The sequence below is a fragment of the Toxorhynchites rutilus genome, chromosome 3 (assembly GCF_029784135.1).
Source record: "Toxorhynchites rutilus septentrionalis strain SRP chromosome 3, ASM2978413v1, whole genome shotgun sequence".
In the NCBI taxonomy this organism is placed as follows: domain Eukaryota; kingdom Metazoa; phylum Arthropoda; class Insecta; order Diptera; family Culicidae; genus Toxorhynchites; species Toxorhynchites rutilus.
The window spans coordinates 15,251,948-15,258,555 of NC_073746.1; positions in this window are offsets into that span (position 1 = coordinate 15,251,948).

Here is a 6,608-nt window from a genome sequence, read left to right on the forward strand (position 1 = left end):
GCGTCTTCCCCACCATGTTTTGCCTTTCGTCGCGGTTAGCAGCCTTCTGAACCTTGTATGTACGCAGGCCCTCCCGCTGCTTGGTCCGCTGGACGAATGAACTTGACAAATTCAGCTTATTGGCGACATCCCGGACCGAACTTCTCGGATCACGACTAAACTGCTTAACTACGCGCTTGTGATCTTTTTCACTGACGGAGCATCCATTTTTGCCGTTCTTCACCTTCCGGTCGATGGTTAGGTTCTCGAAGTATCGTTTTAGTACTCTGCTGACCGTGGATTGGACGATTCCCAGCATCTTACCGATGTCCCGATGTGACGACTTCGGATTCTCGAAATGAGTGCACAGGATTAATTCACGACGCTCTTTTTCGTTCGACGACATTTTTCCAAATTTACGAAAAATTGACAGTGAAGCATGGCCAACGTGATCTATACACTCTTATCTGATTATAAGCGAAAGCTGAAGATATAATTCCTAAAAATTAAATTTCTACAGCGTTTTTTCCGTGATGCAATTTGATGTGACACACCCTTTATTAGAAATATGCAAACATCATATTCCAGAGCCTTTATCATCTGGTAATTATCTAGAAGGTGATTATACATTCTTCTCTTCGATAAAAAAAAGGCCCGAAAAACACGCAACAACTGCATGAAATGTAAATAATATGTTTGTTTCGAGCATGCAGTTATGCTATGTTTTGATTCTTACTCCAATGAAACCACAATCGATTAATACGTTTTTATGTTATTTTATAGCTCTATATACTTTCATGAATTATATTCAGTTGCTCACTTTTAAATAATAACAGTGAAAAAGCCGAATTTCGTTATTTGTGTTGGAGTATCAAAAATTACTCTGTTTTGAGGAGGTTGAATTAGATGACTATTTAAACAAAATAAAGACGAAGAAAACATATTTTTTGGAGGTTTTTCGTTCAATCATACCCTCTTCTTCAAATAAATGCCAATAAAGTCTGAAAAATACACAATGGAAACATCACAGAGAAGTTCAATTTTTGGTCTGTGACACCGTGCGCGAGTATACGAGTATTTTGCACGCGAGTACAGGAGGGTCAAGCAAGATATCGATTACTACAGCCAGCTATCGAGAAAATAATGGAATACTTTTCCCCCAACCTAATATATCTATTTTTAATAGGAAAATCCCATAAACAGTCCGAAGTTTTCTGATAAAACACGGATAAAAAACTATTGACAAGAATTACTTCGCGCGGATAAAAATGAGTGACTACGAAGACATATCTAAATGGAACTCGATTTTCAGACATTGAATTTAAAAAAAAAGCAAAACGTGTGATCAGTCTCAAGACTTAATGTCGCCACCTTCTATACAATGAATGGACCCTTATAACTTCCTTCCTAACTAAAACCAGATCATCAACATCATGTTGTTTCTGTTCTCTTCGTCTTTGCAGGATAGCGGCCTCTAATTTAGGTGTCCTAAAATTTCTTCTGAGTCCACTCGTTGTGATATGATGTCAATAGTAAATAGAATCATGGCAGAGTTCGGACGTTCTTTTAGGCTTTTCATATTGATTAGCATACATTGTGCTTCATATGGAGGGAGATGATATGAAGACCAGCCAGCTAGTTTACGAAGTGCACATAATAAACATTGTTTTTGTACAGATTCAATTCTGTCTTCGTGTGAAGTTATGTACTTTTGGGAACTCATACTTTTTCCATACTTTTGGGAACCTGTCTGATTCCAATGACTTGAAAAGCGATAAAAAAGGATTAATTCAGATGCCAATTTTTTTACAAAAACCGGTAGAATTCCGTCAGGACCCGGCCCTTTCGAGACATCAAGCTTATTGAATGCGTCAAAAATTTCTATGTAAGTTAGTTCTCTGAATCCAGCATCACATGGAAATTCTGGAAGTAATGCAAAGAAGTCACGATCTCGGTCCCCCTCAGCTGTTTCAATATAAACTTCTTGAAAAAAATTTGCAAAGAGGTTGCAATTTTTTTCTGGGTCATTCCCCACGGTATCGTCAAGGTCCATCGGTATTGGAAAACCATTGCTTTTTAATTTTGTTTTTATTTATTTATTTTTTTTATTTAAATCGTTTATTTTTACAGGCTCAGTTACATAGGTTTAAAGGAGCCGAACTCCTTACTGTATTGTTACTAGTATATAATCATTTTTCCTTAATTCTAATGTTAATAATATAGGAAACCGATTACTCGCGGTCGACTCGAGTTTAGAAGGGTGACATATTTTCTTCAGGAAAAGGAGGGGATATGAGGATATATTGACAATGATCACACTCACACTCTCAATCACACTCTCAATCACACTCATCACACTCAATTCTTAAACCTATCTTATATCTAATATGTATTTACATTTCATCTTATTCTTAAGAAGGGATCCGATCTCTCACAAAGGAAAAGGAAAAGGAAAAACTAAGGGTGTAAGGACAATCACACACGAAGATCGATAGCTCTAAGGAATACATATATTTGGGACATGTAATCAAGGTCTAACCGAGCCAACACGTCTCTCACCGGCATCATGGGCTGCCTTCCTCGGGCCCGAAGGGTAACTACTAAATTCGATCTGGCAACAAGATACAGCTCGCACGACCAAACAACGTGCTCGATGTCGTGGTAACCTTGGCCACAAACACAAAGATTGTTGTCGGCAAGATTAATACGAAAGAGTAGCGCATCTAACGAACAGTGATTGGACATGAGTCGGGAGAAGGTGCGAATAAAGTCCCGACTCAAGTCCAGACTTTTGAACCATGGTTTGAGGCTAACCTTAGGGATAATCGAGTGGAGCCACCGGCCCAATTCATCTTCGTTCCATTTGCGTTGCCAGTTAACTATGGTATTTTTGCGGACTAAAGAATAAAATTCATTGAAGGCGATTTGACGCTGATAAATATCGCCTTCAATTGCACCTACCTTTGCTAATGAGTCAGCCCTCTCATTACCCGGAATTGAGCAATGTGAAGGGACCCAGACAAAGGTAATGACATAACAGCGTCTGGATAAAGCACTCAAAATTTCTCGTATTCTCTCAAGGAAGTACGGCGAGTGCTTTTCCGGCCTCAGTGAACGGATAGCTTCGACAGAGCTAAGACTATCCGTTACAATGTAATAGTGTTCAACAGGTCGTGAGGCGACGCTGTCCAGCGCCCAGTGTATCGCTGCCAATTCAGCAATATACACTGAGCAAGGATTCTGAAGACTGTGTGAGGTGCTAGAAAATTCGTTGAACACTCCAAATCCTGTGGACTCATTCATAGAGGACCCATCAGTAAAGTACATATTATCACAATTGATATCCCCATACTTTGCATCGAAGATCGTTGGAACGATCCTCGATCGAAGATAGTCTGATGTTCCATGGATATCCTGCTTCATGGACAGATCAAAATGCCCAGAGGAATTGATGTAGTCAGGAAAACAAACACGGTTGAGAATATACGAAGAAGGATTAACCTGCATGGAGACGAATTCATGATATGAGCTCATGAATCCAGAATGAAAATTTAGCCCGATCAGCTGCTCAAAATTTCCGATCACCAATGGGTTCATAACCTTACACCGGATAAGGAACCGAAGAGATAATAAATTGAAGCGATCTTTTAGTGGGAGTAGGCCTGCCAAAACCTCGAGACTCATGGTATGCGTTGAGGGCATACATCCCAACGCGATACGGAGACAAAGATACTGAATTCGCTCGAGTTTAATGAGGTGTGTTTTGGCAGCTGATTGAAAACAGAAACTGCCATACTCCATCACTGAGAGAATAGTTGTTCGATACAACATTATAAGATCTTCGGGATGGGCTCCCCACCAGGTGCCGGTAATTGTACGGAGAAAGTTTATTCTTTGTTGACATTTTTTACTCAGATACCTAATATGGCCCCCCCAAGTACATTTAGAGTCGAACCAGACCCCAAGATACTTGAATGACATAGCATGAGTGATCGGTTTACCCAAAAGTTGAAGCTTTGGTTTTGCTGGTTTATGCTTCCTAGAAAAAACCACCATCTCTGTTTTCTCCGTGGAGAATTCGATCCCTAGCCCAATGGCCCAGGTTGAAAAATTGTTCAAAGTATCTTGTAAGGATTCTTGCAGGTCGGATTCGTTTGATCCTACGACAGACACCACTCCATCATCTGCAAGTTGTCTTAGGCTGCAATTTTGTGTAAGGCAATTGTCAATGTCGCTTACGTAGAAGTTGTACAAAAGGGGGCTTAAACATGAGCCCTGGGGGAGTCCCATGTAAGAGACCCGACTTACTGCCGAATCTCCGTGAGAAAAGTTCAAATGTTTCTCACAAAGCAAGTTATATAACATATTATTCAATAGAGGCGGCAGACCCCGAGATTGTAATTTGTCTGACAAAACCTCTATTGAAACAGAATCAAAGGCCCCCTTTATGTCCAAGAATACTGAAGCCATTTGTTTTTTTTCGGCGTAAGCCATTTGAATTTCTGAAGAAAGCAACGCAAGACAATCATTCGTCCCCTTGCCCCTGCGGAACCCATATTGTGTATCTGAGAGTAGGCCATTCGTTCCAACCCATCGATCAAGGCGAAACAAGATCATTTTCTCCAACAATTTCCGTATACAAGACAGCATTGCTATTGGGCGGTACGAATTGAAGTCGGACGCGGGTTTTCCGGGTTTTTGAATAGCTATAACTCGTACTTGTCTCCAATCATCTGGAACAATATTATGCTCCAGAAACCGATTGAATAAGTTCAACAAGCGATGTTTCGCCACATCAGGGAGATTTTTCAGCAAGTTGAACTTAATTCTATCCGATCCCGGAGCAGAATTGTTACATGAAAGGAGAGCAAGAGAGAATTCTACCATCGAAAACTCGGAATCAAGATCGCACCTATCTTGTGGTATATCTCGAATAATTCTTTGCACTGGAGCGGAATCGGGACAAACCTTCCGTGCAAAATTAAAAATCCATCGATGTGAATATTCCTCGCTTTCATTGGATGAAGAGCGATTTCTCATGTTTCGAGCCACTTTCCATAAATTTTTCATTGACGTTTCTCGTGACAAACCTCCCACGAAATTTCGCCAATAAGCACGTTTTTTCCCTTTGATCAAGTTTTTAAATTGATTTTCAAGGTCCAAATACGTTTGAAAATTCTCAATGGTTCCACGTTTCCGAAAAGCTTTAAATGCATTCGATTTATCTCCATAAAGCTTGGAACACTGGCCATCCCACCATGGATTGGGAGGCCTTCGACGAATAGTGGAACCTGGGATGGGTTTCGTTTGAGCGCGAACCGCGCTGTCATAGATCAAACGAGAAATGAAGTTATACTCCTCCAATGGAGGCAAACCATCTCTGGAATTCGCGTCCGCATATTTTTTCCAGTCAATGTGTCTTGTGAGGTCGTATGCCATGTTTATTGATTCAGAAGAATTCAACCCATTGGTGATAGAAATTTTGATTGGCAAGTGATCACTACCGTTGGGATCCTGGATTACATTCCACTTGCAATCTAACGATAGTGAATTCGAGCAAAGCGAGAGGTCAAGAGCACTTGGTTTAGCAGGAGGTTTAGGTACACGTGTTGTTTCCCCAGTGTTCAAAACGGTCATATTGAAGCTGTTACAAAGGTCATATATCAACGATGAACGATTGTCGTCGTACTGTTCCCCCCAGGCAGTTCCGTGAGAGTTGAAGTCTCCCAAGATCAATCGTGGCTCAGGAAGGAGTGAGCACATGTCAACAAGTTGCTTGCGGCTAACCGCAGCTCTCGGAGGCCAATACAAGCTGACAATACAGAGGTCTTTGCCTCTGATGTTTGCATGACAAGCAACAGCTTCGATCCCTCCAATAGGTGGAAGGTCAATTCGAAAAAATGAGTGACACTTATTGATCCCCAATAGTACCCCTCCGTATCTGTCATCACGGTCCAAGCATATTATATTAAAATCGTGGAAAGGGAGATCATTTTGAGAAGAGAGCCAGGTTTCGGATAGAGCAAAAACATCACAATTGAGTTTATGAATTAGAAATTTGAATGTATCCAATTTAGGGATAAGACTACGACAATTCCACTGTAAAACAGTGATATCTCCGACCTCTCTATTTAAATTAAACATCAAGAGAGATAATCATTGCAAGGAGGGGCCATGTTTGCATCAATTGCTGCAAAATTGTCTTTAGTACTGGAAGCATTGCGGTGACAATGTTTCTGATGGAATCGGAAACATTAAAACACGTGAAGATTTGATCCACAAGGTCAGACAACTTTATAAATCCCGATTGGGAAGTTGAACTTGACGGAAAAACAGGGACAGTTGGGGTTTTTGATGTCCCCTCGAGTGCTGGGTCGTTCGAAGGTGAACTATTACCACGGAGGCCAGGAGGGACCTGATTTTGCTTATCCGCTGCACTCGATTTTTTGGGCAAGCTAACAGGGGGTATAACCGGAGGGACTTGTCCTTGAACTTTGGGAGTGGTCACATTTTTGCGCCGGGGATTCCCTTGAGAAATAAACGGCGTGCCCCCGTTAGCTGTATCCGCTTCCATTTCGTCAACTGACAACGTAGCGAAGACATTGTGTGTATTGATTGGTTGTTGTTCT